General features: G+C 34.2%; 1 pseudogene; it reads right to left on the reverse strand.

Moving 5' to 3' along the window:
- Positions 1–1,549: 1,549 nt before the first annotated feature.
- Positions 1,550–12,337, reverse strand: LOC149563059 (protein GAMETE EXPRESSED 1-like; annotated as a pseudogene).
- Between the last annotated feature and the right edge of the window lie 10,808 nt (positions 12,338–23,145).

Raw genomic sequence — 23,145 nt, forward strand, 5'->3', positions numbered from 1 at the left:
TTATGGGTTTCTTATTAACTGGTTAGGAATTTGATTTCATTTGCAACCCAATGATGTTGCCAACTATCAAATAGGTTGTATACGTGCATTTGGTGTAGACTTCCATATATGTAGGACTTTTTATTATTATACATAATATTTAATATAAATAAACTATAGTGTTATGTTATACACATAATCTAAATTCTTGACTTTCTCTTCAAAATAATATTTTTGCTATTATATTTATAATTTATATATATTGTATAATTTTATAGTGTAAAGAGATTTTAAAAAAAAAATTCTTTAGATTTAATTAGTATATATATATATATATAGAAAAGCATATTGCAATGATCATATGTTCAATCAAAGAATATATATATATATATATAGAAAAGCATATTGCAATGATCATATGTTCAATCAATGAGTATATATATAGAAACACATATTGCAATGATCATATGTTCAATCAAAGAATATATATATATATATATATATATATATATAGAAAAGCATATTGCAATAATCTTATGTTCAATCAAAGAGTATAGAGAGCATGTACATCCATAATAAAGTGGAATAACAAAGTACTTAGACAAGGAAAGTTGTACATTTTATTTTATCTTCACACTAAAATAATAATCATAGTGTAAAGATTAAAAAATATATATTATCTTTGCATTTAATTAGTATTCTCTACAAAAAATGGTAATTTTTATGATATTTTAATTTCTTAATATATATACTTGATGCATATTTCCTTTTAAGCCATCACTTCTCCATGCTCCTTTTTGAGGCATCGATTGTACACGAGTTGCAAGTACTACTCCACATACCCAAATTGTGTTGTCATCATAGATGTTATGACAATATCATTAGTTGAAAATGACAAACATGCTCAATGTTAACATCAATGTGTCATAAATATAATAATATAAGCTTTCTAATGCCCATGATGCCAAAGCTAGCTCTTGTCACCTAGTTAGTTATTGTCACCATTGAATTGATGAATTGGGTATTAACACCATTACACTTTTTGTATTCTTTTGTGTTCTTAATCATGTCTATGGTCCAACCATTTCTTTTCATTTTCTATTTTGATCATATCTTACCATAAAAAATATTATACCATAGGCATAAATCTTGATGCTTGTGTCCCTTATTTTATTGTGTCATTGGTCTTCCATTTATACATAAAGAGTTTGCATTGATAAAGCTTGTTGTCTTCAATCTTAGCACAACTATATCACAATCACACAACATGCTCGTATCTAAAGTTATAAATTATATGTCACTTTCAACATTATTTTAATAAAATTGAACATAATATTCAAATGAGATAAAATTTAATAACATTCTATTATTGAAAATGGCTTAAGAATACTACCTAAACTAATCAAGTAGGCTTAACACTTTTTAAAATGTCACAACGAAAGCATTATTAGGAAAATATAAAAATGCAATGAACCAGTATTTTTGGTCTTTAAAATATAAGATTAGCTTGACATAGAGATCAAGTTTAAGAATGGGGGTGGAAATTGTATGTCTTGGGTGTGAAATAAAATTATTGTCTGATACTCAATGGAAGCTCATAATCTAGATCATTTGAATAATCCTCTCCCAATTGAGCACTAAGAAATGATGCATAAGGCCAATCATTCAACTCACCAACTATACATCTTTTCCCTAAAACAAATTCCAAAGATCTTAAATTCATCATTTTTTCAGACTAGTATATCAAATTCATCATTATTTTCATGGTGAGAAAAATAATTTTATTGAATTCCATGAATAAGAAGTCCAAGAGATCAAAATCTCTTTTACAATAAAATTTAAAAGAAATTGCACTTACTTTGAAATATAGGATTTTTTCAATGAAATGGTATTGTGTTATTCTATCAATCTCCATTAGCATAGATTCCTTACAATAGGGTTCTAAAATTTTCATCTTCTCTTGTCTTTCTAAGAGCATTCTATAGTTTAGTCATTCATAGTCCCTACGTATCAAAATTTCTTATCACTAAGTGTCCCATTAAAAAAAAATGGAGGAGGTTGCTCTGTGTTCTAGAGACAAGATGTTATACCTATATCTAATAACTAAAATGGTGAGATAAAGAATAGAAATGTATATGAATGAAGTCCTAAGATATAATGTTGTTGAATAAATCCAATCTTGTGAAAGCTCATTACCTTTCATGCGGACTATGAAGAATTCAATGGAAAATGTTGTAAAAAGTTCTGCAATCAAGGACCATTGTCACACATCATCTCACAACTAACCAAACAAAAATCATCCATAAAAAGAGTGGGTTTCTTTGTTCACCTACCTAAGCACAAAATATCTTTGATATTATTGCTTTGCTTTGTAGAGGTTAGCAAATACAACACACACAATATGACTAAGTAGAAAAAAATGGTCTTCACAACTTGAGACTCAAATAATATAGTATTTTGTAAAGCAAACAACTTATCAAGAGTCATCAACATGGTGCTTTTAAAAAAAATTAAAATGCTTCCTACAATCAAATTGAAAAAATATGTCATATTTAACAATTATGCTCTGACAATTGTCTAATCTACTGTAACGTATTTTTCTTATATCAAATAATATGAACTTCAAGGGTAAAAATAAATGGATTCAATTGAGGATCTAAGTCAATCTATGAGACAAAGTTTGAAATTGGGTAGAATATTACACCTTTCTTAAACACTACATACTAAGAGAAAGATTAATCTTCGGAAAATAAGTCAACATTGACTATTTAACACTTTTAGGCCTAAGAATCAAGCCTTAATATATGATGTTTAAACCAACTCAAATACCACATACAATAATTGAAGCCAAATGCAAATTTTCTTATGATTCTGACAAAGATATAACACTCTATCTTCACATCTAAAATGAGAGGGCTCTGAAACTAACTAAATTAAAAAGAAAAATACATTAGAGAAAAGAAAAGAAATGAAACCCGAGCTGCCAAAATTGCAGAGTAGCTATGTGCAAGGTGGGTGTGAGTTTGCTAAAGTTCCTCTTGGTATAGACATAATTCAATTTGTTTTTGTCAAGCCCCATCAACAAGCTATTGTAAAGATGCCCTACAATGTCAAATTACAAAAAAATATGAAATCAATTATGATGGCGACAAAAAAATTAGTTAATTCTCATAGTGCATATTATGCAAAATTAAATACTTACTATTGACAGGTCATATTTGTTTATACCATATGAAAGATGTATTATTCTACCAGAGTTCTTCACTTGCAAAATGATATAGAGATACATTACTATTAAAAAAATTCTATAATCCAATGCTAATGTTATTTAGAATCTATAATCCAATGCTAATGTTATTTAGACAAATAATAGATTAGGAAAAACAAATTACCTGGTTTCTTTGAATGCTTTATGTTGAGTGAGAGAATCAAGATTTTGTATTGCAAGACTTTGTCCACTCAGTAATTGTTTCTACTAATCTAATGAAAGTGTCACTATGTTGTTGATGTCATATGCTTTAGTTTGAAGGTTATTTAATTTGGAGTACATAGTACTAGCCACTTGAGTTATTTCTATCTGATGTTGTTGTGTTAATTGTTTAAGAAACCCTATTCCTTCTCTTAAGTTTGCATATGACTTTTCAAGATTAGCTAGAATCTATTGTTTTCTGCATATACAACTATTATTCTTGTAACTTGGTTTGAGTATTAGTATTTAGATGAGATTGCTAAAAAATGGCATTGGATTTCTCTAATACATTTGTAATCTTATCTTCTATAGTCTTTGATTTCTCTACCAACACCACTTCATGGGACTCTATAGTGATGAGTGAATCATGAATTTGACTGGAAGATTCTAACAAAGTATCTGATTTCTCTTCTATTTTACCCAGTTTGTCCACTACCCAATGAGCAGATGAATTCAACTTGTCCACAACCCTTTTTGTTTCTTTATTGAATGCATTACTCCTACAAATAAAAACTAAATTGTTAGAAATGAGAACCAACCATATACAAATTTGACTAATTATAAATTATTCATCTATCTATATACAAGTATTATTTCAATTGTATAAATAATTTACAAGTTACATTGTGTGTTGACAAATAGGAGTAGATTCTATGCCAATTAGAATTTGGATACATATGACTGAATTTATGCACATGTATTCCAAGTGATGCATCTTTCTTAAAAAAATTACTGTGAAAAGGATAGGTATTTTTTGGGGACATGCATGTATTTTTACCAAAATAAAAAGGGCTAATATATATATATATATATATATACTGCAGTTTACCATGTTTACAAGTGCACAACTGCACACAAAATGACCATGTAAGGGTGATTAAGTGCACCTAGCACACCTATCAAAGTGCACAAGGTGCACTAAATTGCATTCTAGAGTTATTATGGGGGATTTTAAGTGGTTTTACTAGGTTTTAGTGTTCTGGATTTAATTTTTTGGCTATTAGGGTTTGTTTAGGGTAAATTTTTAATCTTTCTAGACTAATGTTTTTTCTCATGTGTCTAAATAAAATGGTGTCCTTATCATCCTCATTTAGAGAGAAGATTTCTCCGAAGCTCGTTGTATTCAAGTTTCAAGGTCCATTAAAGAAATCATGTTTTCATGATGAACATTTAGAGATTAGAGACACTAAGCTTGGCCTATAAATTGGAATTCTTTCCTCACAATATGAAACAAACCTAAAGAGAGGTTTACCATGGTGTCAGCAATGATCAGATCAGATTAGTAAATGCGACATTACATCCCACATTTGTGCAGTCCTCTAAACTTATCATGGCATCAATAGAGAACTATGTACTTGAAGAGAAGGTGGTAAAGAGAATTACAGAGGAGATAGTCCTAGACCTTAGACCTAGGAACATTGAAAAAGTATTCCATCTCCCAAGAGCTAATTAGTATGTGAAGATAACCTATGACCGAGTAGAAAGATGGTATAGGGATAATGAAAAGGAAGCTTCAAAAATGATACAATCTTCATTTTTTATTGATAGAACACCTATGGGATGCAAATCTAGAAAGGTAGACATGACTTGAGGATATATGAAGGATGACATCGAATATGCTATTGTGCTTTTGAGCCGAGTCATGGGCTTACTAGAAGCTAGACATCTTAATATCTGGATGGTATATTTCATTAATACAATCAAAATGACCAAAATACCAATAGACTAGACTACTATCCTCAGTGATAATTTGCATGAACAACTCATAGGAGTATAAATTGATCCAAAATTCTATATGACATCATGCATAGTGTATTTACTAGTAGCTAGAATGACAGATTACCATGGTCTTTTTAAGAAGGGGAGCATGCAACATGCTAATGCATGGCCTTATGTGGTATACCCAAAATTGGTGAAGAAAAAGCTCTTAGATTAGAGAAAGGAATACCAGATAGTGAATGATGCTTCATATTTGCAATCATCTGATTCATAGAGGGTGATTAATCTAAGAGGATGTTAGTAGAGGTAGCAACAAGGATCACAGAGATTGATGCCTATTAGATTTAGTTTAAAATATTCACTTATCTAAGGGTAGCCAACACATAGGTCAACCCAAAGAACCTCCCAAGATATCCATCATATAGACTCATTCTATTAGAGATTGCTAGACAACTCACATCTACGTATGATAGAGTAAGGAAACAACATAAGAAGACATGGATATGGCCAATCACCATAGGTGCATTTGAGGTAAAACAAAAATAAGATATCATGACCTTTGATTTAGAATGGGATCAATATTCCTTAGAGGATTACAACTTCCCTCATCCTTATTTTGACAATAATGGCAGAGTTCAACATTTGGTAGGAAGTAGTTTGTGCATGAATATTCTATAGAAGACCATTGGATGAATGCAATAGATGACTATGATATCTAAATAATGGATTATTGTAAGATGACTCTATATCTAGTAGGAAGCACCTTAAAAATAAAGGTCCCACTCAAGGCTTTTCAAAAAGACACTCAAGATGTCTTGGATCCCTTGTATATCTGCAACAAGATATATGGCATACCAATTATGAATGAGAATGCAGATATTAACCATAGGGCTAGGCATATAATCTAGTTAACTAGATAATGGATTAAGAAACCCTTTAAACTTGACCTAGTACCTCAGGTAGTTATCTTTCAAGCTGCAACATGCCCAATTAAGGGTAAAGGTGCAAAAGTTACAGTACCAACTTTCCTTGCTCAATCCCCAGTTAGACCAAAAATGATACATCGACATGTGAGGGAAGTTGAGTACTTTAGGGAGGACAAGGAAAATAATAAAAGGAAGAGGGAAACAAAGGAAAGAAAATAAAATGATTAGGCCCATCCATCTCAACAATGTCAACAAGATCTGGTAGAAGAAGAGCCTCAAGATGAGTAAGCAACTCAAGATCAAGGGAGTGAACAAGTACCACCACCTGAATAGAAACATGAATAGGAACTGGAGCAGGAAGAACAAGAAGTTTCACCACTTGGTCAAGAGGAGGAAGCCACTCCTTCAGCTACTATGAAGTCTAAGGTTGGGCCTACTGTGAAAAAGACACGAAGGGGGAGATTACAAAAGAAACTTATTCCCATTCCTTTAGTTCCAGATACAGTCAATGAAGATGACAAAGAAGAAGAGGATAATCTTCCATTAAGTCAGAGGACTCTCTTGGCTAGGGCTACTCAAGAAATAAGAAGAAGAAGCTCCACTATGACACTACCATTTATTCCTAAGGAGCCTATTCAGGTTACCATTTTTGAAGATGAGTAGTAGCAGTGGACTGATGACCAAGAAAGGCAAGGAAAGAATGTCTTCAACATTTTTTTATTTCAATTCTATGCCCATGTGAACTCAAATGGTAGGTGATAAGATACAAGATACACCTATGAACCAACCTTTGGGAGAGGATTGGAACCAAATTCCACCTCTACCACAAGGGTCTCTAGGTATAACACCACCACCATTTTAGGACTTTTCTTTCTTGGACAAAGGCTCAACCACTCCTCTCCCTCTTCTCACTGAAGAACAAAAGCAAGTAGTGCATAAAGAAGAGCTAGAATAGATGCCAACTAATGAAGTATCAGAGGAGGGATAAATACCTGAAGAACCTTAGCAAACTTCTCAAGCTATAGAGGCAAGGAATTTGGCTACAATAAATACATACACTCCCAATGTAGATCTCTCTCAGAAGGAGAAGACTCCAGAAAAGGAGTGATAAGGGAAAAGGGCCAACAATGCAAACCTCCTCAACTAAATACATGTCACCCATGGGCACTACACCAACATGGCTAAAGAGGGAGGTTATGGTTCAACAAAAGAGGTAGTTGGACATGATTGTCAATGAGAGTATGGATGACCTCATAAAAGTGATTAAGAAGCCTGAGCCACCTAAAAATGATGAACAACAATTTGCCTTCATAATAAATCATAAAGATCAGGACTTACTTGCCCATATAGGCATCCCTCCTCCACATGCTAATACCAAAGATTTGAATAGTCCTAAGGACTATTAGATTAAAGAAGTCCTCTTAGAAAAGCCCATAGTAGACATAGCTAAAGTAATGATCATTATGGCAATCAAGGAAGTGTTCAGATATTAAGATTAAAATGAGTTTGAATTGGTGATGTTGCACAAATCAAATGAGCTTCTAAGAGGCTATCTGCATGAAATTATAGGCCCTTTAGACCAAGATCACCCAAAACTTACTCTCTTTGTGGCATTGGAGAAGAAAGATAAAGAGAATGTAAAAGTTGATTAATTTTTGGGAGCATGTCAGTAATGTTGTGACAATTTTGAGTAGAAAGGTGTACAGATAATAAAGGGTAATATGAACCTATTACATTGCATTGAGTCTAGTGTAGAGAAATTGGTATCTATAGTGAACTAAGATTTTGGTTTGATGGATGAAGTGCAGACCTGGGCTAAGGACCTTAAAGTTTTGATAGCAATAAAGGGTCAAAGATATCACACTCTCATGGATCTATATATGACAGAAGAACTAGATAAATTGGAAGATTGGATTGAGAAGATAGATATGGGGAATAAGGTCATGGAAGGACTTCATGAAGATATTTAGAAGTTAAAAGACTAGACTCAAGAGAAAATTTTGGAAGTAGAGAGGTATTATGATGCTATTTCCCTTGAGATTTTTGAAGATGAGTCAAAAATAAAGCTCAAGTTAGTACAATCAGTGTTCAAATTTTTTTGAAGAACTTTCAAATATGCTTCATCAAATGAAGATATTAGGCACACATTTAAGACTAAAGAGGTATTGTTGGAACTAGACACTAGACTTGACGATTTTGCAGAGACTTGAATGGATGTTAGTATTATTGACAAATGGTAAGACATAAATATGAGGCTTTATATTTTTTGGAAGCTTCCCAAGTAGTTGAGATTATAGAGAAATTCAAAAGCAAGCATACATACATCACTTTGGGGTAAAGAGAGAAAAAACCCAAATGCTAGAAATTCATTTTTGACACATGGGAAATTTTTGGATTTTTGGAACCCGTCATCAAGGCATGCAAGGTGCACTATTCCAGAGGTGAGCTGACAATTTTAAAGAAGTGATAGTGCATTGATAGTTAACTACTAGTTGCTAATTTAGAGCTTTCCATGCACCATAAACACACTACATATGCTTAGAGAAGGCCGAGATTCCATTTTTAGAGCTTCTAGTGACTCTCAAATCCTCTTACAACTTCCTTCTTCTTTCATTGTTTTTAAGTCATGTAAAGGTTGATGAACCCATTAATTGATATAAATAAGGGCGGAGTTCTACTTAACACCATTTAGAGAGTTAGTTTTTATATAATTAATTTTTTAAAAATTAGTTTAGAAGCATATGTTTGCATTAAGAGATCTCTCACTCTCAACACAAATTGAGGAGATGATTTCTTATAAATTTAGGAATGTAACATGTACTCCAGGCTATTATTTTGATGCAATAATATATGCTATTGGTGCTCTCATTCTGAATGTAGTTATTCTTGCTAGAGCATTTGATTTTTGTGAATTCTTGTTCATGAATAATAATGGAGCCAATGGTTTTGTTGTGTTGATTTGATTGTGTGATCTTTTTATTTTTGGTGTTTTTTGTGTGTTGACGAATTTTACTGACGTATTGAGTTGGAGAAGAGATCACCCTATTGTTTCTATATAGCTTCTTGTCTTGCATAAGCACACTTTTCGTGGCCTTGTGATTCGATGAGAAGTGAAACATCTTTTGGTTATTATTGAGTTCTCATCGATGATTGCATCAGTGGAATTGAGGAAGCAACTCCTATTTTTATTGGTTTCTTACCCAATATTTTTGATGATTTAACTTGCAGATGTGTTATTATCATGGTTTATGTCCATTAGGAATTTCCCTTTCACGTTATTTGCTTTCATCTGTTACACCTTATCTCATTTATTTTCTTTCTTAACACTTGGTTAAATTAGGAATTCATATAGTTGCATTACTAGATTGCATTCATTATAAAACAAAAAATACCAAAAACATATCTCTTTTGTGGTTACTTTTTGAAACAACAAGAAAATTGAACATCTTATCAAAAATTGGTTAGAACCAACAAAGGCCTCCCTATGAATAAACACATTTATCTTCAACTGAGAAAATTCTAATAGGTCGAAAGATCACCCAGAACCTTGGAGTTGATCTCAGATAAGCTTTTCAAGAGAGGAGTTAGAAAGGATTCCTATCATTAAGAATCATGCAAAATGATAGCTCAACAATACCCAACTAAGATACAAGTCATCCCAGTTCATTAAAAATTAAATTAAAACCTTTACATTAAAGATATGTTGAGCCACAAGTTGGATAGAACACAAATTAACTACCCCAAATTTGACTACAATATGAATTAAATACCAAAAGTCAACTCATAAACAACTTGGTACCAACAAGAACCAAGACCAATCCAAGCATCAAAAAGACCAAGCCGAGCATTAGAAAACTCCCAAGCACTGTCGAGCTCCCAGTGCATGCTGAGTAACTATTATATGCTAAGCACACAGAGAGTGTCGAGCAACAAACATATGTCAAGCACTGCAGTGAATGGTGTTGGTAAATAGGTTTTTCTTCGAATAAAATTCTTACAAAATGACTTAAAGATGCCCAGATCTAAATACAAAATAGGACCAAAAATTGGATCGCTTTGCAATGGAATTGTGCAAGTGTCCTATAAATTTTGCAGGGTATAGCTTCCCAATTGAATATACAAAGAATGGAATTTAAGGAATGCTTTTAACCTAAAAGTGAAGGCTACCCACACTATTCTTGGATAGGGGGAAAATTATTATAATTGAAATAGAAAGAAAAGATTTAGCATATAGCAATGAAAACATACAATCTTCCCACCCATACATGCACCCTAAAAGAAAGAGAAAGATTAAACAAAAAGGAACACTTCCTACAATACATGACACACCAGTATAATTTAAATCCATTACTTAGTCCTAATTAACACCTAAACCAAGAATGAGAGCAATTTGAAGTACACAATCTTTGAAATGATAGAATCTTCATTCAACCCAAAAATAATACTATTTTTGAATACTACTAACAATCAAGATACTTGTAGAAAACTAGAGAAGAAAAAATAAATTATAAAGGACATCTCTGATCACCATAAAAAATTGTCCCTTGCCTATACTTTCTACGTTCCCATCACATACAACCTAGAGTCTTCCTGCTTCAAAAAAAAAAGAACCCCTTTAATGGACAAAGTTCTCCAATAAATAAAGTCTCCACCTTTTGGTCACAAAATAACTGATTGTTAATTATTTCCCTTCGGTAAGCTTCCTTTTCAGTCGTTGAAATTGAATCTTTAAAAGCTCCATTTTCAACACTTGGGGGAACTTTTTCAAGTTCATTTAATATTTAGCTACATGAGCTAAGTATTAAATATGTGCCCATGTTTTATAACTTTACATTCCAAATTGCCAATTAAAGTATTTGAATGCTTTCAAAGGGATATATTAAGCTTGGCTCCCATTCATAGGCACATCTTTGGATATTCTTCCTTTGAAGGCATATGCTCGGATAGTAACTCGATCTTGACATCTATTATTTTCCTCATGACACATGGAATTGGTAGTTTTTTGAATCAATTATTCTTATTGATAGTAGCTCCTATAATTTATATCTATGAACTGTACCAAAATATATTGGTAGTCTCATATAAGAGCCTTTGAGAATATATATTCAATTTTCTCATTGATGTGAATTATTTGAATTTATGCTCTCATTGTTCTTTCATCTGTCGAGGTTTTAAAAGTCTTGACCACCATCTAGGTGCATGCATCCATTATTTACATGTTGCTTGCCTTTAAAACCTTCATCCTGTATTACCTTTGAAATGGGATCAAAGTGAACCAAACAAGAGCATAAAAGGAGGAAAGGTCAAGCTTCATTATGTTAGACTGTGTGGTCTTTTAAAGTTTGATTTTCCTATGGTTTCAATAATCTAACTTGATATCATGCATTATGTCAAACATATTGCACATGCCCAATTGGTGACGGTTCATGAAAGTCGATGAATTTTTGACCCTTGTCCTTTCATCCCCTAACATATACTGTGAGCTTTTAAACTTGTTTAGGAAGTAAGGTGATTGTGAACATACTTCTGTTTGCCTAGTTTCTCAGGGTGATGTTGTAAGTTGTATAAGGGATACAATTGATAGTTGACCTTGAATAAGGCATTAGGTGACATTCTTCTACTCAGGCATGAACAACTTTCGAAGGTGTTAATCTCCTTAAGTTTGTTTTACCTGTTAATATATGGAGTTCAATGAATATTAACTTATGTGGAGTACACTACATGATAATCTAAAGATGGATTGAGCATTTTGGCGAATAATTGACACATCATCCCTACATAGTGTTGTGGTCTCCACAACACACGCCCTATTCCTAGTGAGGAATGGGGACCCCCTACTTTTTTTGACTCCTAGACTCACAATTCGAGTCAGGAGAAGAATTTTTGTTTAAAAGTTGAGTCCAAAGATCACAAAAAAATCAAAAAAATTGAAAAAACACAAAAAAATAAAAAAATAAAAAAACACAAAAAATTAAAAAAATTTGAAAACCTAAAAAAAAGAAAAAAGAGCTGAAAAAAAGTGTCGCACACCCGTGCCCACGACGCTCGAGCCTGCGATGCTCACACCACGTGCCCAAGCGCCCGTGCACTCATGCGCCCTCCGCTTGCACTGCGCGCTGTGCACTCGCACACATGTGCGCTCGCGCGCCACATGCCGAGGGCCCGTGTGCTGTGTGCCCACGCGCATGTGCACCCGCGTGCATCGTGCCATCTCGCGTGCTCGCTCGCTCGCGTGCTTTGCCATGGGGTCGTGCCTCACGTGCGCACTTTGCCACATGTTCACACCTCACGCGCGTGCACTGTGATACATTTCGTACGTGTGCATGCGCGCATGATCAAGGTGCCTCGTGTGCGTTTGTGCTGCGTGCTCCTAAAGCACCATGTGCCCTTGTCAAGCTATTTTTTCACCTTTAGCCATAAAAGGGATTTAAAATATATCATTTAAGTATAAGTTGTACTTAAGATATATTTTAATATATGTGACGAATCTTTTGAGATAGGTTTCAGACCTCCCGGAGATAAAGTAAAGATTTTAGAAAATTTTAGGGCTTCAGAAATCCAGACTTAGCCAAATTTCAGGGCTTCAAGATTTCAGACTTAGCCAAATTTCAAGATTCATCTCCAATTTTGTTTGAATGGCTAGTGTGTCTTTACTATGTAGTGTTAACTCTACAGACTAATGTTTACTTCTTTTGTAGGTAAAAATGGCGTCCTCAACTTTTCGAGGTCATAACTTTTGACTCGGGCCTCAAAATTCAGAATACACCGTTGGAAAGAAGAACTAAAGATCTAATTTCAGTCCCTAAAATAGTGAGCCTTTGGTAGCCCAATTTTAGGGACCGATGAAGGTTCTGACTTGAAATTTTGAGCAAAAGACCTCCAAAAAGGTCCTTTAAAAATGCCTATAAAATTTGTGAAAAAATATGAAAAAGTTGCAAACATTTGATCATCTTGGATAATCTGGATCCAATGGTTTCTCACTGGGAAGGATTGGACAGGTGGAGAGAAGACAAAGGTCAAAGATACAGAGGTTGGACACATAAAGCAAATTAGGTTCCTCATCTTATGCAGCTAGTGGGGACAAGATTCAATGTAGGTGCCTTGAGATTTTTGATTGAAGAAGCAGAGGGAGTGCAAGTTTATGAAAGTAATTGGCTATAAAGAGGGTGTAACTCATCAGAAAGGGGCATGGAGAGTATACAAAAAGTGATCTAAAACTTCATTTGAGCAAAACCTAGAAATCGTTTTCAAAATTGAGAACTTTGATTTTTTGGCGAATTGAGCTCTGTAGCTCCGCAGGTATACAGGTCCGCAGCTCCGCAGATCTGTAGGTCTGCAGATCCACAGGTCCACAAATCTGCAGGTCCACAGGTACACAGCTCCACATTTTTTGAGCTCTACAATTCAGAGGTGCACCGACAATTGATTGCCAATTCCAAAATAGCACTTTCCATGCATCAAGAGCGCATTCTGATGGCAAGTTAACTCCAACACACGCCCTAGTGAAGGGCTAGCTTCTATTTTTGGTGTCTCCACACACTTCCACTTCGACTGATGGCTTCCTCCTACTTTCTCTCTCATGCTTTCATTTTTTTTGACATGTAAAGGGCTCATATATCCAATCAATGAATAAAATATGGATGGAGTCCCTCTAAGCACCAGTTAGATTATTAGTTTGTATATATTTAGTTTGTTTTAATGTTTTAAAAGCATTTTATTGCATCAAGATATCTCTCACTCTCAACACAAATTGAGGAGATGATTTCTTATAAATACCCCATTGTAAAATGTAAAAAGGGCTGCCGTTATTATGCAATAAAGTTATGCTTTTGGTGCTAGCATTCGGAGTGTAGTTATTCTTGCTTGAATGTGTCATTGTTTTGTGGATTTATTCATGATATTTTCATTGAGCCAAAGGTTTATTTCATTGTTTCTGGTTGTGCAATCTTTTAGTTCTGGTGTTTGCTACAGATATATGAATTTCATTGACGTAACGAGCTTGAGAAGAGATCACCCGATTGTGTCTACATAGCTTTTTGTCTCGCATGAGCATACTTTCCATGGCCTTGCAATTTGATGAAGAGTGAAACACCATTTGATTTGTTACAGATTCTCATTGACGATTGCATCAGTGGATTCTAGGAAGCGCTGCTCCTGTTTTCATTGGTTTCCTATCGATTTCTTCAAAGGTTTTAACTCGCAGCGTGTTGTGTTCTGTACCTTATGTCCGTTTAGGAATTTCACTTTCAAGTTATTTGATTTCATGTTATTTGCTTTGCTAACCCCCCTGTTAGAATAGGACCTCATAGAAGTTGCATTGTTAGAGTTGCATTCATTGAAAAAACAAAAAATACAAAAATATTGTTCTTTTGGTGTGATATTTTTGAGATAGCAAACAGATTTTACTTGATTCTAAGGTAAAAGAGTTTTTTGGAACTATCAAAGGCCTCCTCATGAACATTCACATTTATCTTCTAGTGAGCGGATTTTGGTACATCGCAAGACAAACACTGAACCTTGGAGCGGATCCTTAAAAAGATTTACTTTTCAAGAGAGGAATTACACTATGGATTCCTGCCGTTGACCTCATGCAAAACGAATGCCCAACACATAGTCAACTTCAAAACCCATGGCTCTCCATGTAGTCATCTACTATACTTTGCAAAGTAGCATACTTTTGATGGTTATTCATTCACCATTGTTGTGTGGAAGCATAACTTTTGAGCTTGCCAATGTAATTAAGTTCTATCATAACTTGGTTGAATCCGATGATTATATAATCATCAATGTTTAAGATCTTCTCCTTCTTAGTATCTATATGCATGTCTTGATGATTGTAACCATTGAGATACTTGGGATTTTCCTATTTTGCCAAGAATGCCATTCTGTTAAATAGTTTTCATGTATCCATGAATACTTCATTTGCCTTCCATGATAAAAATGTATAACACCTAATTGTAGGAGGAAGTGATGACATGTCATCAATCACATTATTGAAAATTTTCCATTATGGATGGATGCCAACTAGAATTGGGATTACCAATTTTCAACACTAGTATTGCAAATACAATTATGTCCTTACAAGAATGATGAATGATATTCAAATTCAATCCCCAAATCACCTTAGGCCTTTATATGGATGCACAATTAGGTTGAAAAATCTCCTAATTTCATCTTTCTCATTGGCTGTGAGAACTTTCCACAAATGCCCATCATCTTAGACTTTGGCTCTGGCTTCTTAATTTCATGAACCTTGTGCAGACCCAATGACAAATATAGGTTTGATGTCAAAACTAAAGCCACACCAAGACATAATTTGATCCATATTTTGTACACAGGTTCATTTATTTAGTATAATGATCATGATAAGGAAGATGCCTTCTTCATGGGATTTGGGCACTTTTAATACTCATGTCTACTGTGGGCTTGATTTGACTGTATGCATGATATATTCCATGGCATATTAGCATTTTTAAAAAAAACCATCAAATGTCAATACCTAGTGCCTTCTTTAAATGAGTTGGTATTTCATTCCACTAATGCAACTATTACATATGAGTGACTTAATCAGCTTTTTCATCTCATGCCCTTTGAGAATTTCAATTCTTGATATACCACTATCTATAAGAGAGGCTCAAAATAGTTATAGTTTTAAATGCTTGATCCCTGAGGTCAGCCCATATCAAGCATCATCTCCATTTATCATCAGGTTTTCAATGTGACATATGACATAAAGGCATGACCATACTACAATTCTGATGTTGGTTATATACCAATCATGTCATAGCCATCATCAATTTAAACAAGTCATTTAATGAAAACCTTTTCACCACACCTATCTAGTTCTTGTTATGAACTTCAAATGTCCATCCCTATTGCATTTGATGATCTGTGATTCTAATTATCTGACATGAAATCTTAAATTGATAGAGGTTGAGTCTTCAGACTCTGAACCATGAACTAGTGCATACCACTAAATATATGAAGTTTGAGATCCTAATCAATAATGGAGTCAATATAAACCTAAATACTTGAAGAATTGAACTAAATTTTTGGACTTAAGGTTCTGACAGTGGTCTTGCACATTCTAGAAACAATCATCTGAGCACACCTATTGCACCACATCGAACCATTTGAACCTATCAAGCCAGTTGAACTTTGTTCAATTGGTTCCAAATTTACTAAGGAAATCTTTGAACTTACGTGCTTGAGTATTTTGGTTCATTGTCATGGAATCTCCTTTGAAACCTACCTTACACAACACAACTTTACAAAGCACTTTTCAATATAAATTAGAGGAAACTCATTAGGGAGACTAAAACTCCAAGTTCAAAATTGGGGTTCAAAAAACCAACTAACAAATGATGAGCAACCCAATACAAGACAATCATGATAGAGAGTGTCGAGTTCCAATGACAACTAAGCCTCCTTCAATGATCGAGCTCCTCGACCACAACTAGACCCTTCAGTGATCGAGCACCACTATTTGGTGATTGAGTCCACAACATTTAGCTAAAAACACCTCCAACATGTACGATTGCTAAATTCCCTAGGATGCTCCTACATTAGACACCCCATGTCCAAAATGATGTTCTTAGTAGCTAGAAGAAAATATTTTGAGATTCAACACATAAATACCAAATTGGTTCGTCACATACATATCCTCCAAGTCCCCAACTTGCACAATCTTTCCCTTGTTCCTCTTCTCCTTCTTCACATCCATCCTAGGTGTGCTACAAGCCTCCTTCCCATGCTGATCTCCAACCCTCTGAGAATCTACCAACTCAACTCGGCTGACAATACTCTGGTCTCTCCTACCAAGATCTTCATTCTACAAAGGAATTAGGGAATGCTTCCTGCCACCTTTCACAATAGTAAACACATTCTTGACACAATCATGCACAAACCTGCAATCATACTACCAAGGTCTACCAAGCAACACATGACAATTATTTATGTCCACAATATCACACAACACTTGATCCTTATACTACCCAATTTAGAAATCAATAAGGCATTGCTTCGTCACCTCTAAGGCATGCTCACCTTGCAACCAACCAATCCTATAAGGATAAGGATGTCTCACTCTCTTCAAACCAAGTCTCTGAACCATCTCCTCAATAATAAGGTTATCAGTACTACCACCATCCACAATCACCTTTCAGACTTTACCACCAAACTGATAAAAAATTCTAAACAAATTAGTCCTTTGAAAAGAATCCAGTGTCCTCTGACCAACCAACACTCACCGAGCAAACAAACTCTCTCCTTGCTCAGGTTGTCTATCTTGGACCACAACCTCATTCATAATAGCAACTTCCCACCATGGTGACATTCAAAAGATCTATGCTCTTCTTCACCACATCTAAAGAAATTACCAATAAACCCACCTCCACTTGTCCTCCTAATAGATTTTTGTTCACCTTCTACACTTAGTTTAGCCTTTGCTGAGTTATCTTGCTTCTCCTTTCCTTTAGCATTACCTTGACTTTTCCTCTTCAACTTATCTTCTACCTTCAAAGCATACTAATAAGCATCCTCAATTAAAGAAATATTTAACATACCAACCTCATTCTAAATCTGTAATCTCAAACCATTAATATAACAAGTTACCTTCTCCTTTGATAATTCTCTATGCCTAGACCGAATAGTCAACTTGTAGAACTACTTAGTATAATATTTCACAACCATATCCTTCTATTTCAGATTATGTAACCTTTTAAACAAATTAAGTTCATAGTAAGTAAGAATGAGCTTAACCTTCAACTTAGTCACCATCAATCTCCATCTAGTGATCTTTATTTCACCTTCCTCCTCTCTGTCTCTTTGTAATTCTTTCCACCAAAGAGCAACATGTCCTTTGAGCTTAGTTTGTGCCAACCTCACTCTATGTGGATCTTCAATATCCTCAAGCTCAAAGTAGTCTTTCAATTCACCAATCCAATCAATTGGGTCTTTAGGAGTCAAAGTACCTAAGGAATTAGAAACCTCCATCTTATGCTTTAGCTTCAACTGAGATCTAGGTCTAGAAAACTGACCAACCCTAGTTCCAATATGTATCTCCATATGATCAAATTTTTCCTCACCACTAGATCTAGTAACTTCAAAGTCTTTAGCAACTTCCTCATAACCATCTTCATTACCCACATGCCTAGGTACACCACCTAAAGAACTCACAATTTTAGTAATCATGTCACTCTCCATTAATGCAATCTTAGATCTGAATTGTTCTCTATTCTTCTCTAAGATCATTTCCTCTACAACATCACTAAGATCATCAATTTACCTAGGTCCAATCTTCTTGGAGGAATCTTCCAAATTTTTTGCAAACCCTTAGGAATAGATCCATAATTTCAGAAGATCAATCAACTCTACTAGATCAACCTTCTCTTCCAGCTTTCACCCAAGTCTTGGTGCAAACTACCTTGGCTTCAGCGATCTATCTACACACTTAGGAAACCTGCACTCTGATATCACTTGATGCAGGAAAAGGATGGAGAGTCCCCAAATGAGGTGTCCAAGACCATAGAAAATAACCACACAATAGAAACACCAAAATAATTGCACAACAATACAAGATCTAATACCAAATCACAACTCTTTATTAATAAAATAACTAATTACATGCAATAAGCTAAACTGTAAGGCCTTCTAGGTTAGGGCCAAATACAACAACATTTACAATAGTAGTACTACAAGATCCCTCAAGATCCAACTTACAAACCCAATCCTAGCTAGTCCATATCCACAACTAGATAAGAACACCTAGAATAATCTACACTTGTACCCTCAAGTCCACCATGCTATTCTTTGGTTCTCAACCTGCAACTACTAACCCTTCAAAGTTCACATCCTCTTTGCCAAGCTGGATGATAATACCTAAAGAATCCACAAACCACCTATTTATACCCAAAAAAGCCTCAAGTCGGCCCAATTTTTACAAATTAAATCAAAGCCCTTACATTAAATATATGTTGAGCCACAAGTTGGCTATAACACAAATTAACTACCCCAAAGTCAGCTACAACATGAATTAAATACCAAAAGTTGGATCACAAAAAACTCAACACCAACATGAATCAGGACCAAGACGAGTGTCAAAAAGACTACATTAAGTGTTAGAAATACTAAGCTGAGCATTAGAAAACTCCCAAGCACTATCAAGCTCCCAGTGTATGTCGAGCAACCAGTACATTTCGAGCACATAAAGAGTGCTGAGCAACCAACATATTTCGAGCACTATGGTGAATGCTGAGAAACCCAATACAAGCCAAGCACCACAGAGAGTATTGAGCTCCAATAATGATTAAGCCTCCTTCAATGATCGAGCTCCTCGACCATAACTAGACCCTTCAATGACTAAGCACCACTATTTGGTGACCAAGTCCACAATACTTAGCAAAAAACACCTCCAACATGCAAGATTGCTAAAAACCCTAGGATGCCCCTGCATCAACTCCTCTATAACCTAAAATGCTAATGCTTGGTTGTTTTAACAAAACTCACTAAATAGGAGATTTTGAGTGTGATCATTATGCATTAGAGTTGTAACAACCACTTAGGTTTTGACTTTTACTAGCTAGGATGCTAAATATGCCACTAGAAATCTTAGCTTTAAAAAATAGTATAATAGTGATATGCATAATAAAAATAGTTGGATAAGACTCTTATCATAAAGGATTTTGATTAGGAGAAGAGACCCACTAATCAATAGGGGTCTAATAATAGCGATAGAGTGTTGTCATAGACACTCTCTATTATTTTCTAGTTTTTTTGGTTGGTGATTGATCAATTTGTGTATTACTATTGGGACATGTCTTAATAACTACAAGGACATTTAACCACAAGTACTAGTATTTATTAGTGAAACACTATTGGGAGGTGAACATAATAGATATTTGGCGAGTATTTTAAAATGATATTTTTTTACCACTTCACACTCCATAGGCTGGCTTCTATAGAGAGGTCCATAAATGCCCAAAGATCAAAACCCTAGCTTTCAGCTCTTAAGTCACCTACAAAGATACACCAAAAAAATTGGCGTAATTCAACTTAAGATTTAAAATATCTTTGGTGACTCTAGGGCTTTTCCCTATGCCACTAGAAATTTTAGCATGTGAATGTAGTAAAATAGTGATAAAATTTATAAGAGCAATTAGGTAGAGAGAACAAGCATACTCAAATCAACTACAAATGATAGCACATGGTGTTGGTGTTAATGAAGAAAGCAAGGTAAACCTTGTGATGTTTGTCATTGAGCTTCTGTTTGAAGAACACGAGGGAAGAGGGCCTTTTCTATACTCTTTCTAAAAGAACTATGTATATGCCAAGCCAACCTCAATTTCTCCTCCTCCTCTTGCATTATCTTTTTCAGCTCAAAAACAACTATTCATAAGCCTATTGCCAACATAACCTAGGTAAAGCCACTCTCTCCTTAACTTCCCTCACTAGATCTTTGCCCTTTACATTGTCCACCACCCCAATGTCAAATTCTCTACCATTGTTCTCTCTTTCCTTCATCTTCCTCTATCATATATGAGAAAGAAAACCAGCCCCACCCATGAAAAAAATGCAATCTTGAAGCCAACAAGATTACAAGAAGCAAGTAGACAAAATCTCTACTAATTGCTCTTGATAGCTTAATGAAATCTTAATTACCTATCTTCCAAATTTCATTCTTATTAATCTTTTTTGCTCTATTTATAAGATCATCTCATTTTTAGTTCATTTAGATACAAGGCACCTTGCTCTCAATTTTTCTTTTGTTTTTTTGTCTCAATATCTTTGTTTATAAGGTACCTCCTCCCTTGAAATTGATGTTTTCTTAACACAATTTTTTCAACTATTCTTTTTGTGTTGTAATATATTTTGTGACCATTTTGGCTTCTTAATTTAGTTGCCTTGTGGTGCAAGTAGGATAAATCAATATTTGTCTTACTCATGATCGAAATAGTTTTGGTGACTATGATATTGAGTCTGGAATAGATGCCAAATGGTGACCCATCAATTCATAGTTGAGTATTTTATTGAGATCAACCTTTAATTTATGGTTAGGTTGATTTCTTATTTTAATATGCAAACTATACAATAAACAATACATCGCCAGATCACACAACCAAACAACTATAGAATAGTTGTATTGCTCATCCAAAGAGTAGCTTATATCTAATTTTGTCTTAGAATTAATAAAACTATTGTAACTTTAGCCATTCTTAGATTTTTTATGTCATGATAAATGAAAAATTGGATTCTAATTTAGTATTATGTTAATGTTATTCTAAGAAATTGATATAAACAAAAAAAAAAAAAAAGTTCACTTATCTAGAATAAAAAATAAATGCCTTTTTTTTCAAATAAAAATTAAGTATTTTTTTAATAAAATAATGAACATGTTATAATTGTGCATAGATGGACAATTAGCATGGGCATGGCTATTGGGGCTATTTGAGTTTATGTATATCATGAGCCATATGATATGATCAAAGTACAGGAAGATCAAAGAATTATTTTAATGGCAGTGGAGTTTCATCTAACTTTTGGGTTTATAATAAATATGAGTAAAATTCTTTCAAAGACCATCCTTATCCTAGAACCAATCATCTAGGGGATTATAAATGTTTCAACAGATAATTTCATTAGCCTCATTTCGTACTTGGATTTTTTTTGGTATAACTTATGGTGGAATGTGCTTTTGACATAGTAAACGAGTGTGGTCCAATTTCAGTGAAAATAAGGTTTTGGGGGAGCCAAAATATGAGACTCAGGAAAGGGGGGAAATTGTTCAAGATTCAAACACCTATTTAGACATTATAAAGAAGATGAGAATTTAACTCATAAACATAGAGAAGCTTTTTAGTACTAGCACAAAATACATAAATTTCTTCTCCTTTAGAGAAGATAGAGATAAGTATGCACAATATGGACAAAGAATGAAGAAATGTAGCTTATGATGAGGGAAATAAAAAATAATAATACTCCAATGCAAGAATCACATTCCATATTCTAGAAGAAGTCAAATCTAAGATAAGGAAAATATGTGAATTATACTCTAAAGAGAATTCCTTACACACAATTAGGGCTAAAAATAGACATGATGGAAGGGAGGAGGTTAAAATTTGGAGAAAGAAAACCAATTGTACCATCCTAAATTGCAATCACCTAATTTGTGTGTATAATTAAGGATTATTTTGTCGACATCTTAGTGTATTTTCTCTAGTAGGACATTAGGTGGAACTTAAACGATACCTAAATTCAAATAAATGATACCTCATATTTCACTTAAAGGATGCCTCTAAATAGTAGGACCTCATGTGTCAGTTAAAGGATACCAAAATTCAAATTTGGGTACTCTATCCTCTGAATCTTGCTTAATGTCTAGATTATCCCTTATGTCTAAGTATTCTCCTTGTTTTTTCTTGTAACTCAATAATTTATTCCATCATTTGGGCCCTGTATTCTCATTTGTGGCCTCCTAGGCCTGTCCATGTAATCACCCAAAAATGGCCATCTAGACTACAAGTCTCCTTTCTAGAAATTTTGCATAATTTATCTATCACTCATCTTTGATCAAATCCTTAAAAATCTATTGATTTGATTATAACCTATGGTTTGACCACTTTATCCTAAGTCTTTTATTTAATTGAAAGAACTTGCTCCCTTTTAATTAAATAAAGATCCCCAAGTCCCACTTATCCTAAGTGTGCACAAATAAAACATTATTCATATTTTAAAAATAAAAAAAAAGGCTTTTTGTATCACATTAGGTGCACACTTTCTAAGGTGGGTAGAATCTTCAATCTCCTTCACACATCTCTCACATTTTTGAGCTCCACAGTTGATTTTGATTAGGTGAGATGCTTGTGCACATGGATCACTCAAGATGCATTTCCCACCCTTGATTATGTCTCTCTGGACTTTTAATCTCAACCGTGTCCATTTTACTTTATAAGGAGGGCTCTCTCCTCATTCTTAAATCTAGGTCTGTTATGCTAACATTATGTTGTAGGTTTTCTTGATGATTTTGGAGCACTCATTTGGCATTCATCTTGCATC

This window comes from Cupressus sempervirens, chromosome 4 (assembly GCF_028749045.1).
Source record: "Cupressus sempervirens isolate cs-2001-9-10 chromosome 4, ASM2874904v1, whole genome shotgun sequence".
NCBI lineage: Eukaryota > Viridiplantae > Streptophyta > Pinopsida > Cupressales > Cupressaceae > Cupressus > Cupressus sempervirens.